Here is a 25,387-nt window from a genome sequence, read left to right as displayed (position 1 = left end):
TAATAGCTTATAGTTATCTGTTTAATGTTAGCTAGTAGTTTAGCTAACTACTTCCATTTTCAGGTTGTTTCTCTCTTAAATAACATTCTTTCTAATAGCATATAAAGTAGTTAACTGCTTAATGTTAGCTTATAGTTTAGCTAACTTCCCATTTCAGGTTGTTTCCTCTTAAATAGCATTCTTTCTAATAGCATATAGTTACCTAGGGTGACCATATGTGCCATTTTCCCAGGACGCGTCCTGTCCAGGATTTCTAAGTTGCATAAAATGTCCCAGTTTTGGTTTCGTTTTCATATTTGCAGAAGGTAATGACTGAAAAATAATTTGACCAATAGCGTGCATTATACATAATGGACCAATCGTGGCTTGCGAGAAGGCTGGATCTACAGAGAACGGTCAAAGCATTGCAAATACGACAACATTTTAATGCATTGCATGAAGACTGTCAATAAGAACATTGGCTTGCACAGACCTCCGTGTAGAAATCACGTTCCTAAATCACGTTCCGGGGGCACATCGATATGACCACTTTCACGATTAAAGAGGCAAGGGCTCAAGCCATTTTAGGCAATTTAGAAATCCTGGATAGGACGCGTCCTGGGAAAATGGCACATATGGTCACCCTATTACCTGCTTAATGTTAGCTCGTAGTTTAGCTAACTACTTCCCTTTTTAGGTTGTTTTTCTTTTAAATAGCATTCTTTCTAATAGCAAATAGTTAGCTACTTTATGTTAGCTGACCTATTTCTCCTTATCAGGTGGTTTCCCACTTAAATATCATTCATTCTAATAGAAAATAGATAGCTATGTTTTTTTTGTTTTTTTGTTTTTTTTAAAAAGAGCAGCTTAATTGCACCCTACGTTATGAATAGCTCCAACATGGCAAGCTTGTTTCACTTCCCCAACACTGCATTAGTTCCACATCTTTGTAATGCACCGAATTCAGCTGTTCCAAGAAAAGGTTGAGTAGTTTGAATGGTTGCGGTTTGCTCTGTAAGACAAGTAATTACGTATTCCACTGCAAATCCAGTGGCTTTTGGGACTGTCTGTCTCTAAACATTTTAAAATTTGCTATTCATGAAGGAGGGATATTCTTCACCCTGGTGACCAGCATCCCAACGGCTGTAGTTTGCTCTGGCAGCAAGGAGGAGAAAGAGAGAGAACGGGTGTTTTGCTTCTGGTGAGAGAAGACCCTGAATTGACCTTTCTTCAGATAATTCCCACTGACTCTGACTCCTTGTTGTCTGCTAATTAATAATTCAGAGACAGCATTATCTGCCCTGTTCATACAGGAGAACATTTCTTAAGATGAGCCTTTGGGCATCTTGGCCTCTACTTTACTCTCCGTCCCTGTTTTTTTTTAAAAGAACTCTGTTTCAAAACCTAGTGGGCTGAATTGCTGTCTACTGTCTACATAGGCAGAACCCTTCTAAGGAATACCTGATAAAAATAAGCAAAAAGCTGCTCAGAAAAACCACATGAAGATGGTTAGATGCTTAAAATAGAGGCGAAGGACGAATGAAGAGGGATGGTGTATTTCGACACCCACAAAAGGCCACGGTCTCATTAACCGAGCGTGGGGCGGACGAGAGGTCATGAGCCTTGAGCGCGGCTATTGTGTCTCCATATTGACCAGAATGTAATTCACCGCTGCCTCCCATCATGCTCTTGTGAGCTGATAAACATTCCTCCATGTCACCAGAGCCTCTGGAATTCACTTCGATTGCGTAGCCCAGGGCTGATGTGTTTCCTTGGAGAAAAACACAAGATGGATGGTTTTTGTCAAGGGTTTGTTGGAGTGTCAGAGGCTGCGCTGTCAAAAGCCATTTTTAAAGATGTCAACAGAGATGGACCACAGTATTATGTTGACAAAAGACGTTCAAACACCCAAACTGAGGTAAATGAATTGCATTTTTGCTGTCTGCTCCAATTTTAGTTAGTAGTAGTCATTTATCATATGGTTTTTTTATCCAAAATACACTTATTTTAGCAACAGGCACCCTGAAAACCCGTATGACTTTATTTCTCCTGTAGAGCACAAAATGAGATGTTTCGAAGAATGTTCAAGCTACTCTTTTCGCTAAAATGAAAGTAAACGGTTGAGCTCCAAAACCGCAAAAAAGCTCCAAAAAAACCTTAATGGAAGTAGTCCACAGGACTGAAGTCATGTGATAGCTCTGAGTGAGGAATAGATACAAGTTTGTCGCTTTTATTCAGCAAGGACGCATCAAACTGATCAAAAGTGATAGTAAAAGATTTTATTTCAAATGAATGCTGTTATTTTGAACTTGCTATTCATCAAAGAATCCTGAAAAATAAAATGCATCACGGTTTCCTCAAAAATATGTTTTCAACATTGATAATAATCAGAAATGTTTCTTGAGCAGCAAATCATCATATTACAATGATTTCCGAAGGATCATGTGACACTGAAGACTGGAGTAATGATGCTGAAAATTCAGCTTTGATCACAGGAATAAATTACATTTTACTATTAATTCACATAGAAAATTTTAAATTGTAATAATATTTCACAGTTTTTTTTTCTGCTGTATTTTTGATCAAATAAATGCAGCCTTGGTGAGACTTCTTTCAAAAATTTTACAAAATCTTACCAACCTCAAACTTTTAAACTGTACTATATGTTCTGTTTAACATCTCTTTTTGTGTTCGACAGAAGAAAGTAAGTCAAAGTGAATTCGGGTAAACTGTTCCTTGTGTCCAGCTCAAGGGTAAAATGTTGATTAGCATCGCTGAGCTAAACCGCTAGCCATTCAATCATTCTGTACTATATAAAGTGTATTTTCTGACCTTATTAAGTCGTGTCACAGGGCCTTGTGGTATTCGTAGTGGGGGTTCAAATAAGTTGTATTTTCATTGATTTTTTTATATTGGTTTTCTGTGGCTTTGAAGCGAATGAAACGTTAGCGGTGGCTGCCTGACTAAGATTGGTTGTTTTAGCGTGTTTTCATTTGCTTGTTTCAGAAAGTGACTGTTAATCAATCAGTGAGAATGAAGAAAAGGTCCTGATGCCAAAATGCTAAAGCTAGTTCTTACTCAAGAGTGTGTTACAGTGCATAAAATGTCAAAATTAAGAGGTTTTTATCGTTAAATAATGTGTGATAATATCAGCGTCCAAAATGATCGTTCCACTGTGTTTTATCACACAAACACAACAGGAAGTTGTCATATTACAGAGATTTTTGCCAAGGTAAGAATTATCTTTGTTCAGAATGAAATGCTTGCATACTACACAGTATACATTGAATATTGCCTATACATTTTTAAAATGGCGCTATTTATTAATTAATTTATTATTTTTAAAATAGATTTTGTGAATAATTTTGAGAAAATTTTGCTTCTTTTGCTTCTAAATAAATGTATCTTGTTTATTCAATTTTAGATTTTTTTGTTTATATATTTGTCTAGCTGTGAACTTTGCGAGTTCACATAACATTCAAGGGCACTTTATTTATGTCTGTAGCATTCGGCTCTTGTTCTTTTTCTTTGTTTTTTTTTTTTCTTTTGTTTTTTGTTTTTTTGGGCTGCTGTAATCGTGTTATCTAAAGTTATTTACAGTTGTGCATGTTAATGAACGAGGCTGCCAGGGACCTTCTGTGTAATATTGAGACAAATGTTTGTGTGTCCGCGCAAGCACTCGGCTGATTAACTCGCCCAGGATGGCGTTTTATCTGTTGTGCCGTTTGATGTATGACATCTTTTTAAGACGCGGTCGAATGCAATCACAGGCTCTTTCATTGCACGGGCCCTTAGTCTCAGCAGATTGCCTGCTGTGTCCCCGGGGACGAGATGCTCCGGAAAATATTGACTGCTCTACACTGTTTGTGTGTGTATATGTGAGTGTGTGTGTGTGTGTGTGTGTGTGTATGCGAGAGTGTGTGTGAGTGTGTGTATGTGAATGCGAATGTGTGTGTGCATGTGAGTGTGTGAGAGATATGCAAACGGTTTGGGATGTCAAACATCTCAAAAAACGCACAGTTTGGGAAGAAAAAGCGTATATATAAATTAAACATATTATTATTAAGAAAATATCAGAAGAGGAAGGGAAATTTACGTCTGAACATACACAAGAGGCATTAAAGATGATCTTTATCTGAAAGTATGCGTCGTTTCCAATAATTACTGTCAGTCTGAATCACTTTATTCATGAATTTTGTAGTTGTTTTTCATATACACGCTGTTCCCTCACATACTGAATGTCAGATTGTGGTTTAGTCATGGTTTAAGTCCTTTTCTCACTGGTTATGTTTTGGTAGGAAATCTGGAGGTATTCATTTCACGTGCCAAGATTTCCCATGAAGCACTGCAGCCAACATTGGCAGCAAATGGGCTTCTTACGTAGTTCCTGTATCTGTGACACTCCTAGCATGCAGTATGTTCTCATGTCTTCTTCACTGAAGAAGAAGGTCATTTTTTGCAGTGCAGAAGGGAACGTCCAGCGAGTCCAGAGCATCGTAGGGCTCTTTTGTGTTGTAGAGCTGTATGGCCTCTTCTGATGTCCCACACCATGCTTTCTGCTAAATGACAGTAATTATATAGCATATGCCTGATATCTCCATATGAGGCCCTCAGAGCGGTTTTAGTTACACTCAGTGATCATCCTACTGAAGCTAGCGTGATACGAGGCCCTTGTTCTTCTGAACACAGACGGGTTCACACTAATGTGACTTCTTTGCTCTTCATTATGTTGCATTTGTGCTAAAAAGCTTCCTGTCCTTGTCAGGAAATTAAAAGCGAGAGAAATATTGTACTTATATTGTACCATCATTTCTGGGTACATCATGGCTTCATAAAAGACAGTTTTGTGTCTTTGTGCTTTTTGCTTCAAATCAGAGTTTGTAATGGTGCGTTTAATTTCGGAGCTGGTAGTTTCGAGGCTCACAGTCTTTTTTTAGTAGATGCCGTTGTCAGGTCCTTCACACCTGATCAAAAGTGTGTGTTGTGATGTCTTGTTTTAGCTAATCAAATCTGCTTTTCTTTACTAGTTTAGTGGTATGTTATAGTAGTAGGCTTGGTAACTGAAGGCTAAATGAAAACAAAAGGGGAAATTCAGTATAAACAAGTGAAAAACAAGTGAATAATCTGTTTTAATAACATGTTTTATTATCTTAAGCAGTGTTTTTGCAAAGAAAATGTATTGTGTTTGACCATTTTTTTATTTTAACTTAAAACAAGATTTGTTTGTTTATTTATTTATTTTGTAATCTGAAATAAAGAACTGCAATTTATTAAGAATGTTTTTAATTAAAATGTAATTTTTTATATCATTTATGTTTTCATTCTTTAGTTTTATATATATATATATATATATATATAGTTTATATATATACTTATTAATATAAAAAGTTGTGTAAATATTTAATCATTTATTATTTTTAAATATTAAAAACTTTTTTAAATAAAAATGTTATAAGTACACAATTGTAAATATATTTATATATATTTTTGATATTTTAACATAATAAAAATATTAAAATTTATTTATTTATTTAATTGTTTGTTTATTTTGTGGTCTAAAATAAAGAACAGCAATTTATTAAAAATACTTTTACTTAATCACTTTTTATATATACACTACCAGTCAAAAATTTGTAAACATTACTATTTTTAATGTTTTTGAATGATGTCTCTTCTGCTCATTAAGGCTGCATTTATTTCATAATAAATACAGAAAAAACAATAATATTGTGAAATATTATTACAATTAAAAATGATGGTTTTCTATTTTAATATACTTTATTAAATATATTAATATATTTATTAATATATTTATAATTTATTAATATAATTTATTTCTGTGATGCAAAGCTGAATTTTCAGCATCATTACTCCAGTCTTCAGTGTCACATGATCCTTCAGCAATCATTCTAATATGATGATTTGATACTCAGTTATTATCAATGTTGGAAACAGTTGTGCTGCTTAATATTATTTTATAACCTGTGATACTTTTTCAGGATTCATTGATGAATAAAAGGTTAAAAAGAACAGCATTTATTCAAAATGTAAATCTTTACTATCACTTTTTATCAATTTAACACATCCGTGCTGAATAAAAGTATTAATTTCTTTCAAAAAAAAAAAGAAAGAAAAAAAATGACTGACCCCAAACTTTTGAAATGTAGTGTATATTGTTACAAAATATTTCTATTTTAAATAAATGCTGATATTTTTTAACTTTTTATTCATCAATGAATCCTGAAAAAAAGTATCACAGGTTATAAAATAATATTAAGCAGCACAACTGTTTCCAACATTGATAATAACTGAGTATCAAATCTTCATATTAGAATGATTTCTGAAGGATCATGTGACACTGAAGACTGGAGTAATGATGCTGACAATTCAGCTTCAATTGCATCACAGGAATAAATTATATTTTAATGTTTATTAAAATGGAAAACCATTATTTGAAATTAATGTTTCCAAACTTTTGACTGGTAGTGTGTGTGTGTGTGTATATATATATATATAATTAAAAATGTAAGAAGTACATAAGTGTAAATATATTTTCATTTTTTTTACTTACTATATTTTTCTGACATTTTTCTTTTAAATAAACATTTTTATGTTTTTAATTTGACTCTTTGCAGTGACATTTTTTAAAATAAGGCTGACTAATAACCATTTCATTGCCATTAAAGTGAAATTATTGAAAAAAATTTTCATTTAAAAAAAAAAATCTCAGAAAAATTCTTAGTCATATATATATATATATATATATATAACTGACATCGCCATCACCGATCTTTGAGTTAACAGAAAATGACTTTCAGGTCCAGCCGTGTGAATTGAACTTGCTGTGAAATCAATAAGTGCTGAAAAATCCCTTTCACAGGCTGACGGCACCCATCTCCTCCGTGTCTGCTTTGGTTCTTGAAGTTAGGTGAATAAGTTAGCATGCTAGTGGCGGGTGGGTGTCAACTTTCCAAGGAGAGACGGGGTGAAGTGCGTGTTGCTTTCGACCCTGTACTGACTCGCCTGCCAGCAGTGGTTGCATCCGTCCGTTATCGTGTTGTCGCTGAGGGCAAGGTCCTGCCCTCTTAAACACTGTAGTGGGGCTAGGCTAATGCTAGGCTAATGCCCTCCTGGGGCAGATAATAGGAGTATAATCCTCTTATCCATGCCTGGGGTCGTCTGTAGGAGCAGGACACTTCGGTGCAAATCTCTGGCCCCGCGTTGGGCGCCAAGTCGCGGATCCCCTGTACACTGGTGTTTGTGGTTCTTCCCTTGGGGAAGATGCAAAAAATGAGCTAGTGGAGAGATGTGAATGCCACATACTAAAGCTACTAGCATCTATAGCAACCCAGATTTGATTTTTAGCTAGTTGATGACATGTAGCATAATGTTGATGCATCAGGGCTGTGTTTTTTTTTTTTAAGAAAAAGGCTGATTGTGTTGTGATGAATGAAGTTATAGTAACGCTAACAGTGTAGATGAAGTTCAGTGTGTTGGTTCATGCAAATGGAGTCTTTTATACAGTAGATCAAAAATTGGTTCTTATTCAGAACATTTTTCATTCACTGTCGGATTATTTTTTTATTAGTTAGATGATTCAGCTGAGATGTGAGCTTGTGGTTTTGGAATTTTTCTTATGTAAAAAAGAATATTTTTATGCTAAAAATATTTACAATTATGTACTTACCCATAATACAGCAACAGAAATGCCAGAACACACATTGTTTCTTAGCAGAAAACTATTGTGTGGTGCGGATGTGGCATTGAGTGACAGTGACGTGTAATCCAGTATCCTGTAGTCTGTGTTTCGACTCGGCTACATATATTCCAGCTCACGACAGGCGGTGAGTGAGGCTTTTAGCAGGGATGCTGGTCGCTACACTGGAATACAAATAAGCCGGAGCCGGGCTGGACGCAGCATGGAAAGTGAGGATCAATTCCCATAAAAGCCTCGTTTTACACATTCGCTGTACTTGCTTTAAATCAGCCAGAAATTGAATTTGGATGAATTGCATCCTGGTTATGGTGATGTTCGCTGTTACCTCGCTCTCCCTTTTTAAGTGGTTTTTCCTTCCACTTTCCTTCGCGCTGTATAAGTGCATGTTGAGAGTAAACAGTGATGGATACAAATCTTTAAATGGGATTCTGGGAAGGTAGCGGAAGGAAGGAAGGAAGGAAGGAAGGAAGGAGGCGAAGCACTGTGTTCGCATTTGACTTTGTCCATCAAGAACGTAATGAGATTCAGGGTCGATAACATGCAGCAGGGTTTCTCGAGATCAAGCGGTTTACCAAATCTTTGGCTTATGCTAGCTCGCTCACGTAGCGCACACTCCCCAGAGAGTGACTTATCAATAAGTCCATGTCAGTTTATCAAAGCTAGTAATTATTGTTGTAAAGCAGTCTACTGGTTAGCCTCGTGTACAATTAAACTTCTTTTTGTTTTTCTGTGTAACTGCTGTCTACACTGAAAAATACAGAGCCCCTAAAGGGACATGGTGATGGAAAAAAAATATGAGATGGGAGGAAAAATTATATTAATGCTGTTGTGTTCCACTGAGAAACTTATTGTTCATTCACAAAACTTTTGTGTTTCCCTGAAAAACTTTGCGTTTACTCACAAAATGTTTTCATTCCCCCGAGAAACTTTGCGTTCGCTCAAAAAATGTTTGCTTCCCTGAGAAACTGTGTTCGCTCACAAAATGTTTGTTTCACTGAGAAATTTTGCATTTGCTTGCAAAATGTTTGCACTTCCCCTAGAAACTTCGCGTTTGCTCGCAAAATGTTTGAGTTTCCCCGAGAAACTTTGCATTTGCTCGTAAAATGTTTATTTCCCTGAGAAACTTTGCATTCAAACTTTGCATTCGTTTGTGTTTTGCCCAATAAACTTTGAGTTTGCTCGTAAAATGTTTGCGTTTCCCTGAGAAACTTTGCATTTGCTCGTAAAATGCTTATTTCCCTGAGAAACTTTGTGTTTGCTCACAAAATGTTTGTTTCCCTGAGAAACTTTGCATTCAAACTTTGCATTCGTTTGTGTTTTGCTCAATAAACTTCGAGTTTGCTTGTAAAATGTTTGCGTTTCCCTGAGAAACTTCGCGTTCACTCGCAAAATGTTTGCTTCCCCATGAAATCATGAAAGTTTCTTGGGGAGAATGCAAACATTGTGTGGCAAAGTTTCTTGGGGAAACGAAAAACTTTTGTGAGAGAATGCAAAAGTATTGAAATATGTATTTTTCCATTGCCATGTCCGTTTAGGGGCTCTGAAGAAAAAAGGGAGTACTAACTTTACAAGGAAATTGCAAGTAACATTTACTTTATTAGCTAATATTAGCTTTTACTTTTATATTTTTAGATTTTTTTTAGTTTAATTTTTAGTAATTTCGTTACATGCTTTTATTATTATTTTATTTTTATTTATTTATTTGGAATATTGCTATTTAGGTTTAAATTATTTTAATTTAAATTTTTATTTATTTCCAGTTAACAATTTTAGTGCTTCAACTTATTTCAGTTAGTTGCTAAGGCAACATTTCTCATTTTCATTTAGTTTAATAAACTAAAATTTTCGTTTGGTTTAATAATATACAATATTTATATTGCATATTATTTCAGCCTTATTTCAGTTAACAGTAATGTTTTAATATTTTTAGTTTTAGTTAATGATATTACTCTGAATTGAAATAGTATTTTCTTGAAAACACATACTCTAATGAACTTTGTTATATTTATAATTTTGAAGAAGTTTGAAGAAGTGCGTATTAGTTTGGTCCAGATTAAGCTGTTCAGTCGTTTACTGTCCTTAGATCAATGTGGTAGATGCAAATGGTTCTTGAAATTTTAAAACTGTGTAATGTTTGCCCGCAGTAGAATTAATCATCCTTTCAGATTAGCATTAGCGTTGATGCTGCCTTCGAGTCATGTCAGAATGATCATATTTACGAGATGAACGCCACCACAGTGTCATAATTACTAGCAGGAGACTAGGGAATCTCTTTGAGCCTTGACTTTACAAGTCAAATCCTGAAAGCTAATTGGTTTTAGCCAAATTGATAAGAATAGTGATAAAACTGTAATCAATCTTCGTCATACTTCGTTTGTAATAACATAGATATATGGAGTTAAATTATATAAAAAAGGTTTTACATCTTATCGTCCTCATGTCTATTTTGATTCGCAACCGAATGACTCTTATGAATTGATTCATTTTTTTAATGAATCAATCAGTTTAGGTACTCAAGGCTTACTATTTAATATTAATATTTAATTATTGATTCATTTTAAACAATATTATTAAATGCTAATTTTATTGTGTGTCCTTCATCTGCTGCCCCTCCATCCGTTCCCGGAGAGCCGGATTGCTGACGCCAGTCTTAATGTGCGCTGATGACTCGTTTAATGGACTGTCTGCCTGTAACCTATAGTTGTGTTTTTCCTGCACTAAGCTCTTAAGACGCATTCCCTCACTCCTTACCCATATTCCCAGGATGGTCGGTTCATCCGTGCCGGCATACTTGGCCTCACACATAGGCTTTAGCATTTGGCCTGGATGAGTAGAAAGCTTTTGTTTTTTCCTTAGCAAATTCTTGCATGTTGCTTTTTGGAAGGGATGGATCCCCTCCCAAAAACGTGATAAATAATAATTAATAATGGTTAGTTTTTCAAAAAATGTCTTGTATATTTTTCTTTCAATTCTATTAATAAAATAATAATAATAAAAATACATTTTATTTATATTCATTCATATATGTAAAATATAATACTATAGTAATTACATTAATAATAATATTTTTTTATTCATATTTTCTTTATGAATTAATATTTTCTTCCTTTTTAATTAGTTCTTTAAAAATAAATATTTTCATGTTTGTAGTCATATTTTTCATTATGCAAATTAATGTAATTATATTAATTATACGAATTTCATATTTTTCCAATTATATTATATATAATTTTCATTACAAATATAATAATAATAAACATTTTTAATGCTTTTTGATAATATTTTTAAAAAAAATATATATTATATTATTTTACATTAATAATTACATATTTTTCAATCATTTTTCTTTAAAAATGTAAATGTAAATATATTATTATTTAATATAATAAATATTTAGATGTTTGTAATCATATTTCTTTTTAAGAAAATATAATTTTATTAACTATAAAAATATATTTTTATTTAATTAATTATTATATAAATTGTTGTTCATATTAATAATAATTATATTAATAAATAATATAATTATATTATTATCATTAAAATAATAATACATTTTGAAATATTTTTCTTTAAGAAAATTGAAATACTATAATTATATTGATTATAATTATTATATTAAATATAATATTAAATAATAATAATCATCCTTTTTTACAATCATGTTTTTCTTTTTAAAACATTAGGCACATTTTATCCAAATATTCTCAATAATGTAATGTAAAAACAATACCATTCTCTGTATTCTAATATGGAAAAAAAGTATTGTTGTATTAGTATTTGATGTGTTTAGCATTTGGCCTAGATGAGTAGCAAGGGTTCGTTTCTCCTTAGTAAATTCTAGTGTGTTGCTACTGGGAATTGTGAAGAGACACAGAAAGGCCGTGTGAAAGCGTGAAGGATGGAGAATCGATGGTGTAGGTGAGGCTGTGGGAAACACACACACCCGTTCACCTCCTGTCTAATTACCTCACGGACGAGAGGCCACCGGAGCCGCTGCCGCTTTAAGTGCGATTCATGTTTTGATTAGTTTAATCCAGCTAGAGAAAAGCAGCTCCCCGGTGACCCTGAACACTGGAGGACCTCTGCGTTGTTATCAGATCATCGCGCTCTTCCTGACGCTTTCCTCTTTCAAGCGCTCTTTTAATGAATCCCCTCAGAGATGCTATCGTGCCGAACGCTAGGAGCTAACATCGCTCTTGACTGAATCTCCAATCCTTCGAACGTGTTCACTTTTATTTATCAGCTGCTATGGAGGTCAGGACTGAGAGATGGTGTATGTTATCGCCAGCGAATAAGTAGTCTCAGCCTCAGACGTCACGCCCATGGACCGTTGGCTGAACATCTGATGCATATGGCACACTTAACTGGAAACACTTCAGGATTTTCAAAGTCGTCATCTGGTTGGTTGAATTCTACAGGATGTCCAGGAGATGTGTGTGTTGTGTTCTTTAGCGGTCCACCTGGAAACAAATGCTGTGAAGCCAAACCCCCTCGTGGAAAAAGAACGGCGTCATGTTTACAACTGTGACAACGAGCGCTTATCAGGATCAAATAAACGCTGGATTTTCAAAAGTATGTAAAGTTTGCAGCTCTATTGTTGCGGTAAACTTGCACAACATTCTTCAATGAATAATTTATTAGATGCACACCAGTCTGTTATTGTAGGGACATCGGCTTTACATTTCACGCCCCTAAACATGACGCAGAACAAAACGAACTGTGATTGGTTGCGTTACATGTCAGTTAAACGTCCTCTTGGGCGGTCCTTGGCCAATGAAAGCTGCGATAGAGTCCAGACCTTCTGCCGTCAGAACAAGGTCTGGCTACACAAGACTAGCGAATAATAGGAGAAATAGACTAGGATGAGCCTCTTACACTAATACGTCAAAATTAGCATGTGCGTTGTGTTAAATAAGAAGTAACGAAAATTAACCACGGTTTTATTAAAGTAAAACCATGGTTTTTTTTGGCATATTGATTACCGTTGGCATAACCACACATAGTTATGTTAACGCATAGTTAACATAGTTAAACTATGGTTTTTGAAACAAAACCATGGTTAATTTACGGTTATGGAATAACTACAATAACTATGGTTTTCTGCCTTTTCGTATTATTGTGTGTGTGTGTGTGTGTGTGTATATATATATATATATATATATATATATATTAAATGCAGCAATGAGACATTCATTATTGTTCATGTAGTAATAATATTAATAATAAAAAATTTAAAAATCTCAGTAATAAGAATTGTGTTAACAATAATGAAAATAAAAATGGAACAAAAATTAAATGGTAATATTATTATTATTTATCAGTAATATTAATAATAATAAAACATTTAACAAATTTATAAATATATAAATTTATATATAATAATGTAAAAAATCTTAACGAGAATCATGTGTTGCCAATAATGAAAAAAATAAAATAAAATCTAGTTGCATTACAGTCATCAGAGTTTTGGAGATAAAATGATTTAATTGTCATGAAACTCTCACAGTGTAAAAAAAAAAGTCTCTTTTTCTTCATTCAAAATGTAGTTGACTTCTTTGTCCTGTAGATTAGTGTGTGAAGTGTGTGCTGGCCAGGTTTCTGACAGATATCTTGCTCCATTTCTCTTTGCGACTGACTGCCTTGTAGTAGGAGACTCATTCTCAGTCGCTTTGTAGTTGGGCCTCAACAAGCCGTCACACACGATCAGAGAGAAAACACTCAGCCTTCATACTTTGAACCGACGCAAAACCCAGTCCTCTTCAAGTTGTCCTACTTTTGGATTCGGCCGCGCTGCTTTGTTCAGTCGGAGAGCTCTTTCTGAAGCAGCGAGTCGCGTAAGTAATGGCTCTATTTGTTTGCTGTCTGGGCTGTATATTTTCATAATGGGAGCTGAGAGGAATCTGGCAATAAAATGGCGTATAAATCAATTAGAGCTGAGGTAGATTCATATCTGGCTTCTCCTCCGTCTGAGGCTGAAGTAACTATTGCCATTACTCACACAGAGTCGAGCTGCTGATTACATCGAGACCGCGCTGCTTCCAGTTACTCCGGGCACCTTGCTAAATGGGCTTAAATTTTTAATTTCCACAGGAACAAAGATCACATCTAAGGAGGAGGATAGCATGGCGGTAATTTATTTAAGGAGCGATGAGTTATTTCGGTAGGTGCCAGGTGAACTGGGAGGAAAACGGAACGTCCTGAGTGACTATGGGATATTGAGTTGATCGAGATCTAGATCAGTGCTTCTCAACTGGTTTCACTTTACCATCACATCAAATGGCCCAGCTGAACCAGAAAACATCCAAAATTACCTTAAAATCAGACTTAAAAGCCGTCAAATAGTTCTAGACTCAATTTTTAAAGAAACTTTTTGTGCAATTATTCACACACTTATTGTGAAATTAAGCATACACCATTTATCTTGTTTAACATGTTTATTTTGTCATCATTTGCTATATCCAGCAAAGTAAATACTGAAGGGTGATTCACACAAAATTCACATTTTCTGCAAGCTTTTTTCAAGGTAAATTTAGGTGTCTTTTTCAAAAACAGACACTTTAGTAACCAAATAATGCAATGAGTCCATATAATTCATACATTTATGCGTACCAAAGTACCCATGAGAAAAAAAATACAGAAAAAAACTTTTAAAAAAAATCAGTGTTCAGTGCAACAGCAAAGAGCTTGTTTACAGTTTAGACAAGTCAAATTGTGATACCGAACAGAACCACATGGAGATGCCAAAAGCAACCACCTAAACCAACCACCTTGACCTGACTGCATATACTACAGTAAACGGATCCATTCACAATTACTAAACACAGCAACACACACACGACAGATAAAAACACTATCCTGAATGTGTGTGGAAACCACCTGAATGTATTGAAATGTGTCTGTGCATAAACACAACGTGCGATTAGTGCATTGAGAGCGCACACACATGGTTTGTTTGCACATCAATAATAACGGACTCATGTGTGCTTACTGTACGACTCCTGTACGTCACCGCAGACATCTTTGCCTTGATTACAATCCGCATTCAACAAAACTTTACTAGCGAGACGCTGGTTTGTTTTATCTAGCCGAGAAACATAGTTTGTGTATCATCTGGCCAACGGTGGGATGTTTTGATGTTCAGTCTGTATTTCACACAAGGCTCGCGTGCTTCAGAAACAATCACAGATTATGACAGAGCTTGTGTTTTAAAGCGAAACACACACTGGAATTAATAATTCACTGAAAACGCAATGTGAGTCTATTCTCTCTGCTATTTCTGATCAAATAAGCCTGGTTTTCTTTACATTAGCTCTGTTTTTGATTGATTATTTGAATGAATTCACTTACTGGATAACTGAAAACTTTCCCTGAGTTTAGCGACTTAAAATTATCTGATTGCAAACAGAGAAGCGAAATCGGATTAGAATAGAAAATTTCACCTACCAGGGTTACAGGTGTTTGCGTCATTGTAGATGCTCAGTTTGATAAACTCACGATTTCTAAGATCATATAACTGTGTGGTGTAAATTACGTTAATGACGCAATTTCACGTCATTATTTTGCGTTAATCGGATGCATTAACGCATTACCGTTGACATTTATGGTGGTGTTTATTGTGCTGCCTTAAAGATATGCCTAAAATTTAGATGTGCTACAGTCTTTCTCTTCTGGGAAATATTGCAGACAATATTTTTGTCCAATCAGATTATCTGGATTGAGAGCGACACTTTTGTAAATATAGCTAATGTATAAACAAAAGCAGAAGTATGAATAGAGTTTTATTGGACGCACGACCTTTGCCTTCAGCAGCAAAAGATACAGGAAGCATTTTTCTGCTCTTTTGAAGGCCGTTTATTTTATTTCACGATTATAAAGTTAGCCACATACAGTGTTGGGGGTAACGCATTACAAGTAATGCAAGTTACATAATCAGATTACTTTTTTCAAGTAACTAGTAACATTACTTCTAAATTTACAACAAAATATCTTGAGTTACTTTTTCAAATAAGTAACTAGTAAAGTAACGCATTACTTTTAAATTTACAACAAAATATCAACATAATATATATATGTTGTGTGCGCTGTGTGAACATGATGCTTATTCTAGACTAGTTCTAGACTAAATGTGAGCATACATTTACTCATTTACTCATTACTTTCATTTCCTTCAGCCTGAGGCCTAATCATTTCACTTTTGGTGTGAAAGCGCCTTTACATTCGCCAAAAATAGAACATTTTTATTGTTATAAAAACAAACAAACAGTCCAGATGAGAAAAAGTAACGCAAAAGTAACGTAATGCATTACTTTCCAAAAAAAGTAACTAAGTAATGCAATCATTAGTAGGGAGTAGCGCAATATTGTAATGCATTACTTTTAAAAGTAACTTTCCCCAACACTTGCCGCATATCCTTATTAGCATTCAGCATCGTTTTCCCTCCATTTTCCCTAAAAAAGTCAGTTCTGATTGGTTCATAACCTGCTAGTTGAGATCCACTGGTCTTGAGAATCAATCTGTGTACCTCCTGACTGAGTACATTTCTTTCAGAGAAAGGTAGACGCCTTTAACAACGCACCCCGCTCCTCTTTCGCCGTGTTATTTGCCTTGACAATCTCCTCGAAAATGATCTGATATAGTGTCGTGCCCTGTGAGCGGGAAAGAGTGTGCGAGAGCCGCTTCAGAATGTCAATGCCTCGCACGCCGCAGTAAACTACTTCAGGCCTTTTCATTTGGTTAAAAGCCTCCGGATCCCCTCGAAATCACAACCGCCGTTCCCTCTTCCAGAGATAATGCAGATGTTGTCATTGCAATCATCATTATAAGCGCTTTTTTGGCTCCTGCGTGCATGAGCGGCAGGGGTTATTTACAGGGTCGTAGTATTTTTATTAATTCGCCATCAAAGCCGCTATTTATCTGCAGACGGGATGGGGGTGCGGCGGTATCATACGGCTCATTTCTAATGAGTGCGGATTAACGTGGATGATCCGGCTCTGGTCCGGCGTTCCCGAGGTCAAAGGCAGGCTGGAATTCCGTGGCACAAATCCTGAGGCAAGTATGATCTAGTATTAATAAACTAAATGATTTTTCTATAGCACCCCCTCTGCTAGTGCGGGATAAACACAGATTATATATTCATAAGAAAGCTTTGATTAATTTCATGCTGACATGTTAATAATGTGAAGTGTGTGCAGACTTATAAACTCTCTTCAAATGCATTTTCCCTCAATATCTTGTTTAGTAGCAGTGGATTTTGTATAATTTCCACCATAGTGTCAATTCAACCATGTCTCTCAACTTTTATTTGTCTTGCTAAGGTTTATTTCATTACTAGCATCCTAAATACACACAGTTTTTAAACATCGTATTTTCACAGTTTTTGCACAATTTGGCTAAATTACAGCTTGATTGGAAATGATGTGCAGTTGTTGTAAGTAAATGTTGGTTTAAGTTTTATAATTAAGTCTTGTTAGTTTTACTAAAAAAGTAACATCACAATATTCCTCATTTAAATAATTCCCACCCAAAATAAAGGGGCGGGGCCTGGTTGAATTAGTTGTAGTTGTAGTGTGTTGAAACTGGCGGTTATGGTAAGGGGCGGGACATTTCCCAAACACCAATCACAACACACTCCTCCAGCCGACCTATCAGAGCACATTGTGCTTTTCAGAAGGAGGGGCTTCATAGAGACAGGAAGTAAACAGAGCGTTACTGACAGACTGGGAAGAGAGGAGCTGCAACAATGGAGAATATGAGGAAAATAATGTTCTAGTAGAGCCCAAAAACAACATCAAGACTTTATAAAAGAGCATAATATGGTCTCTTTAATCAAACACCCAGAAAAACGAGATGTCATCCATGTGCTCAGAAAACAGCACGAGCGCCGCTGAAAAGCTTTCCAGGGTTGCAGAACATGAGCGATGAGGCTTTTGGTCGGCCGGCCGGCTGTAAACAGGTGTGGGCTGACTGATTTATCGTAATTAATCCGATGTGTCCGTTCCTCCGGCTGGGACGCATCTGCGACAGAGCGCCGTTCCCAGTGTCACAATGTCAGCGAAGGGCAATGAGATTACTTTGATTAAACAACTCAAAACAATTAATTTATTTTCAGGATTCCAGAGTTTTAGAGCTCCATGATGATCATTACGCCGCTCTTAAGATCTGCTCATTTGGACTGGCGTTATTGAGCGCACAGCTGTCTGATGCAGCGAAGCCTCTGTCCCGTCCAGATTGGCCCAGATCAACAGCAACTGCAACAAGAACAGCGCCTCTTTTCATTTGGCAGGCTGCGCAGTAATTATTATTTTTTGCGGTTATGGAAAAGCTGGCTATTTTTAAAGGATAGCAGTGGCACTTATCTGTCCAAAACAGGCCCACTAATAAAACTTGAGTCGGAATAGCTTGAGATGGAGAGATATATTCCCGGAGAAAACGAGACTGGAGGGAGTGAATCTGTCAAATGTCACAGTTTTTAAACGCTAGAGTTCACAAGAACATGTCATATTTCACTCTAAATTGCTTTTAATCATTTTGAAGTAATGTAAATGTTACTTTTTATTATAATAATAATAACATTAATAATTAAATATATATGTCATATTGGTGTTTTATATTAATTGTAATCATTTTAATATTTAACATTAATATGTTAATACAAATTATTTAATATTGCTATACTGTATTACTATTACTACTACCACTACTACTACTAAATATATTTAAATATTTAGTGTGTACAAAATTAATTGATAACAAATATTAATTTATTTATTATATTTATTAATATATATTTTAGTTAGTTTAGTTAAATTAATAATAATAATAATAAAATTACATATATGTATTATATTAATGTGTTATATATTCATTGTAATAATTGTAATATTTTATATTAATAATACATTGTTGAATATTAATATATTAGATTAATTCATATTTTTAAATATTTAGTGTGTACTTAAACAAATATTAATTGATGATAAATATTTATTAATTTATTTTAGTTAGTTAGTGGCTAAATTAGCCTAATAACAATAATAATAATAATTACATGTATGAATTATATTATTTTTTTATATATATTAAATGTAATCATTTTAATATTTAATATTAATATATTAATAATACATTATTTAATATTAATATATTATATTAACATTTAAATATTTAGTATGTACTTTAACAAAATTAATTAATTTATTTTTTATTTGTTATTTAGGTAGTGTAATAATAATAATGATAATAATTACATATGAATTATATTAATGTGCAATATATAAAGTGTAATAATTGTAATCTTTATTACAATATATTAATATTAAATTATTTAATATAAATATATTATATTAATATATTTAAATATGTAGTATGTACTTTATCAAAATTAAATTAACATTTATTTATTTATTTATTTAGTGGTTAATTGACAACATAAATAGTAATAATAATAATAATAATTTCATATGCATTATATTAATATGTTATGTAGGAATAATAATAGTGATATTTATAATATTTAATATATTATTAATACATTTAATATTATTATATTGATATATTTAATATTTTAACTAAAATATTTAACAAAAATGTTTAGTATTGAGTGGTTAAGTTGACCTTGCTCTCAGAGTTCTCAGCTGTCTGATTTTAATATCAACTTTATCTCAGATGTTTCTCCTAGAATTTAAAGATTAAGAGTCAATAGTCGTACGATGTAGAAGTAGCTCAGATCGTCTGATGAGAAATGATCATACTGAGATTGAGATCTCTTCTGAGATCCGTGTGGAGTCAGACTTCAGCAGACGTCTTCACATCAGTGCTGAGAAACAATAGAGATATGATCGAGATCTCGTGTGTGAATTTTCCCCAGTTATATTAGCAGGAGCTCCAGTATCCGGACGGCATCAAGGAAGCGTTCCCAGGAGCGCAGATGAAAAAACACTAGCCATAAGTTTTCCCTGACTTTGGTGCGCGATCTATTTATCCGCTAACTGAATCAATTTGCTCTTCATTGTGCCGTGACCTCTGGGGCTCGAGCTCGATGCGCCGCCACAACACTCAATGTCAGCCGTGCTCCTACTGCAGATCCGTGTTCACTGATGGGAACTGGGAACGCTGGAATCACACCGTCACAATCACAGATGACAATGCCTCTATACATAACTGTTCTTTAAAACTGATAGATGAACCAATAAACATTGATTTTGCATTGATATTTTTGCATTGAAATACTCTACAAGAATTTATTAAAAAATAAAACAATCTCAGTGTGTTTTAAGAATACTTTTATAATGCATCATGTAGAGTGTTCAGGTGAAGCGCTGCTGAATTTGATTGATTTGTTTAATTCTAATCTAATGAAGAATCAGTGTGTGAAGCTGCTTCTCTCTCTTCTCTCTCTTCTGTGCTTGTGAAAGTCTGAGCGCTCTTTCTGCGTCCCGATGAAGCCTTTTGCACGCTGTTTTTCATCACGCTTCCACCATCTCCCAATTTACCCTGCACCATGATGCTCCACCATCTGTCGCTGCGCTGACCGGCGCCCGTGCCAGAGCGTCCTGAGAAAACCAGCTACATTCAGACTCTTGTTAGTGTGCGCTCAAGTGCACGACCCGTTCCAATCGCGAGCGAGCGGTTCGATTCATCACAGACCCTCTCTTAACATTGAGGCTAATGTACTGTCACGTCCCCTGGCGGGCTAGCGCTAACGTTAGCTCACATCTATGCTATATTCAGCCTGATTAATGAAGCATCTGACGGAGGGAGTGTCTGCAGTGAGGGAGCGGTAGTGCGCCAGCGTGTGGGCGCTGAATAAATGTCGTACATTAAACAAATTCCCGCTCTCTTTGGCAGCGAAAGCTGAGAGGGCGTCACGCGCCCTTCCCTCCCTGCCCCGGGGCCTTCTGGGACTTCTCTCAGCACTCAGCGGTTATGATTGGGTAGTCTCGAATTAAAGCGTCCCGTCAGGACGAGGAATCATGTCCGCCTGCTGGCTGGCCGGTTGTCGTGGAAACCGTGTCCCCAGAGGAGGCTGAGGCTTGTCTACGGGCAGGGAGAGGGATGAGCAGAGAGATAAAGTGAGGAATAAAACTCGCTTCTGACAGCACAACAAGAGCATAAAACCTTTTAAATGGCGAGGAAGCGATAAACTAGCCAAAGTGGTGTTTCGCTGGACATTTAAAAAATGAGGAGACTTGATTTGGTGTGTTTTTGCGTTGTAAAATGTATCTGCAAGTCATAATACGACATAATGCATTGCATCGCAACAGGAACTCAAAATGTTGTCTTAGCGATAAACTAGCGAAAGTGAACATTTACAATTCAAGGATGCTTTTTGTGTTGTAAAATGTGCCTGTATTCATAATATGGCACAAGTATGCAGTGCATCGCAACAGGACCTCAAAGTCCCGTTACTGTTTTGTTCGCAATAAACTAGCGAAAGTGGCGTTTTGTTGAACGTTTAAAAGGCGAGGACACTCGATTTTGTGTGTTTTTGTGTAGTAAAATGTGTCTGCATTCATAATACGATACAACAAGTATGCATTGCAATAGGAACTCAAAATGTTGTCTTTGCGATAGAGTAGCGAAAATGGCATTTCGTTACACATTTACAATGCGAGGATGCTTGATTTTTTGTTATTTCATAGTAAAATGTATCTGCAAGTCATAATGCAACATAATGCATTGCATCGCAACAGAAGCTGTTGTCTTTGCGATAAAGTAGCAAAAGTGGCTTTTCGTTAGATATTTACAAAGTGAAGATGCTTGATTTTTTTATTTTTTTGTAAAATGTGCCTGCATTTGTAAAACGACACAAGAAGTATGCATTGCATCGTAACAGGAGCTCAAAGTCCCGTTACTGTTTTGTTCGCAATAAACTAGCGAAAATGGCATTTTGATGAACGTTTAAAAGGCGAGGACGCTCAATTTTGTGTTTTTGTGTAGTAAAATGTGCCTGTATTCATAACACAACACAAGTATGCATTGCATCGCAACAGGAACTGAAAATGTTGTCTTTGCGATAAACTAGTGAAAGTCGTTAAACATTTACAAAGTAAGGACGTTTGATTTTGTGTGTTTTTGTGTTGTTGTTGTGTCGTATTACGAATACAGGCACATTTTACAAGTATACATTGCATTTTTTTGCGATAAACTAGCGAATGTTGCATTCTGTTGAACATTTAAAAAGCGAGGAGACTTGATTTGGTGTGTTGTTGCATTTCAAAATCTGTCTGCAATTTATAATACAACACAAGTAAGCGTTCCATCGCAACATGTACTCAAAATCTGTTGTGTTCATGATAAATTAATAAAAATGGCATTTCGTTAAACATTCGCAAAGTGAGGAAGCTTTATTTTGTCTTTGCGTTGTAAAATGTGTCTGCATTCATAGTACTACACAAGAAGTATGCGTTGCATACGGGAGCTCAAAGTCCCGTTACTGTTGTGTTTGCGATAAACTAGCGAAAGTGGCGTTTTGTTGATCATTTCAAAGCAAGACTCTTGATTTTGAGGGTTTGTGTCTTCATTTATAATACGACACAAGTATGCATTGCATCGCAACAGTGAAAGTAGAGCTGCGATTCTGGATAAACTGAGAATTACGATTCAATCAGAGATTCTGAACAGACAACTAAACAAAATAACAAATAATTTACTAGAGGTTCTAACAAAATGCTAATTGCTGCAGTCTATTTTTAAATGTTTAATGTGAATGAATTATTTAAAAAAAGCGGTTTGAATGAATGATTCAATGACTCACTCATAAATACTTCACTTGCTTCATTACTGGATGAATCAGTGTTTTTGAACAAATCTCTTGAATGATTCAATGACAAATACATTTTTTAACAGTCACTTGTCGCCACCTACTGGTGTACTGATTGATACAATCGTTATTTGAAGCACCAAGTTACTTTCAAAAGGTGATTTGCTTTATTTTGATCTCTTCCGTAGACGTCAGTGTTTATATCCGAAATATAAACTTTTATCCCAGTACTTCTGTGAATTATTGTAACAAATAATGATACTGTGTGATTGAAAAGACTGTTTGTGAAGCTGTTTCATACCTGGACATGAAGCGAGGATGCTTGATTTTGTCTTTTATTGGGTTGTATCAGCAATAAACCAGCCAAAGTGACATAAGTTGTGATTTTCAGGCCTTCTCTTGAGCATTTCAATGATGATGAAGCTTGATTTGTGTGGTTTTGTGTCTGTAATTGATATCACAAGTGTTTATTGAGCTCAAAATCCTGTTACCGTTGTGTTAGCGATACAGCGGCGAAAGCAACGTTTTGGTGCGACGTTCAGGTCAAAAATGAGGCCTAAACATGCGCTATGCTAATACGTGAACTTCTAGCTGCACATTACCCACATGATCACAACTGGAAAATCTGGCAATGGTGAAAGAAGAAGCCACCCAAGGCTGCAAATCGATCGACTAGCGATCAGGGCGGCCATTCCCTCCAAATGGTCACTGTTGCATCTTCAGAAAGCTGCAGTTCTTCACCCTGAGCTCAGGAGGAAGCAGGTTCATTTGTCAGTCCTTTTCATTAGCTTTTCTCTTTCTTTCTCCTCTTTACTCAAGGTGCAACTGAGGCTGCAGAAGAAAACGCCACTAAAACCAGCCGAAGAATGAAGCAGAAGGAATATTAAAACAGCAGAGAGGTAAAAACCTTCATGAGATCAAACACCATCTGACCCTGTTAACTTTTGGTTATTGTAAAGAAAAATAAGCTTTTTTTAAAGTTGATTTATGGTTAATTTTGGTTCGACCAATGCTTATATATATATTTTAATAACATATTTTACATTTTTATTACAGTTTGATATTTATATGTTATATATTTATTATATTGCGTATTATATTTATATATGTACTTGAAATTGTATTTATGTATTAGTGCTGTCAAACAATTAATCGCAATTAATCGCTTTCAAAATAAAAGTTGTTTACATAATATACGTGTTTGTACTGTGTATTTGTATTGTGTATATATAAATACACAGACATGCATGTATATATTTAACAAAAATATATTATGTTTATATATAATATAAATATATATGCAATATATAATATATGCATGTAAATATTTCTTAAATATATACATGTATGTGTGTGTATTTATATATACATAATAAATATACACAGTACAAACACGTATATTATGTAAACAACTTTTATTTTGGATGAGATTAATCATTTGACAGCACTTTTTTCTGTCAATTTTATATATAGCAAATATTAGTTTTAAATTATATATTATATATTACGTTTAAAAATATGTATGTATTAAATGATTTAACAATTATTTTTATTATTATTATTATTTATATATAATTATATATAAATATTTACATGTATTTAATAACAATATATACATATAATATAATTTATACAGTAATGTATAATTTAATATATTTAAATTTTAAATATTATTTTTAAAACATTTATTTTTTTGAATAATATATACATATATTACATTTTTAGTTGCAATGTTATTTATATTTGTGTATTTATATATGTAATTGAAAATATTTGTTTAACATTACATATTGTATTATATATTACATTTATATATGTATGTATTTATTAATTAATAGACTAATTTATTTTATATATATAATATTTTAAGAGTAGTAATTTCTTTTGTGTGTGAAAAACTGTATTATTTTTCATATCACCTAGGCTGTCATCTGGCATGTGTGTTCATCAAGATAAACTGCTTTTTCTTGTCTGATGATTTAATGTATATTTATGAACGCTTTGAGGCCACATTTCTTCTTTTTCCTCCTTCCTTTCGTTCATTAAGGTAGTTCTTGGGAGCATCTGACACAAACCGCTGGTGGTATGAACATCAAACTCATTGCAGTGCCTGGTTTCTGTGTGTGGTTCCTCATTTGTTTCCGGCCTTCAGTGATGTGTTTCACACAGAGGTGCTCGAGTGTGTGCTGTTTGTTTGCTGTCGTTGAGCGTCTGTCACAGATACGAGGCTCTCGAGTCTGCGCCGCTATCAGAGGCCGAACGGGGCGCGTTTGCCCAGATTATTTGCGGTCGGCGCCTGTTTCTTCTCAACAAGTGGAGAGCAGAGAAGGTCGGCACATCTGGGCTCGTCGCTGCAGGCTATTTGTGAGCGAGAGCAATGCGATCGGCTGAATATTGCATGCCGTACCGCTGTAGAGCTGAGAGTCGGGTAATGCACATGCTCCACAAAGAGCTCATTTCTGCTTTATTACCCTCCACCATCTTCCCCTCGCCGCCGGTAAACAGCGTTTATCCGTATGCCTGCTCATTGAACACGAGAACCGCATCCGCTTGGGTCTTGTTTCTGTTGCTCTCTGCAATTAAACAAAGCCACTAATCTTTACTACACCCATTATATGGCTTCTCTCTGTCACGTCGACTCCGTCCTCCACCAATTATCAATGCTCTGGTTATTAATGGTGGTATTTAAAGTATTTAATGTAGGTGAAGCATTCAGAAGTGGGCTTTTATTTGGTTTATTAATCGTTTTATTAAATCTAGCAACATTTTGATTATTGCAGTGAGCGTTATGCCATTCTTCGGTGGTTCTCTGGTTCTTCGTGACTTTATTCGTAAGCGTTTTTGCAGTGAAGTGAGGTTGGCGGGCTGGAATGGGTGTGGATGTGCCGTGAGCTCTATTGATAACCCAGCTGAAGTGTGTCACAGGT

The 25,387-nt window shown here is 35.0% G+C and overlaps 1 protein-coding gene across 16 annotated transcripts in view; it reads left to right on the top strand.

Annotated features, from left to right (window-relative positions):
• The window catches only part of ptprsa (protein tyrosine phosphatase receptor type Sa), a 202,554-nt gene that overhangs the window by 21,551 nt on the left and 155,616 nt on the right, over positions 1–25,387 (top strand). For 15 of the 16 annotated variants that reach the window (XM_051907932.1, XM_051907928.1, XM_051907929.1 and 12 more), the window contains exon 2: positions 23,280–23,359. The gene's annotated coding sequence lies outside the window, so the exon portion shown is untranslated. Of the gene's footprint in view, positions 1–1,728; positions 1,898–23,279; positions 23,360–25,387 lie in introns of those variants that run through there. The other variant, XM_051907921.1, reaches the window with a different exon arrangement.

This window comes from Ctenopharyngodon idella, chromosome 10 (assembly GCF_019924925.1).
Source record: "Ctenopharyngodon idella isolate HZGC_01 chromosome 10, HZGC01, whole genome shotgun sequence".
NCBI classification, from domain to species: domain Eukaryota; kingdom Metazoa; phylum Chordata; class Actinopteri; order Cypriniformes; family Xenocyprididae; genus Ctenopharyngodon; species Ctenopharyngodon idella.
The sequence above is the reverse complement of the archived record's forward strand: the minus strand, read 5'-3'. Positions and strand labels throughout refer to the sequence as shown.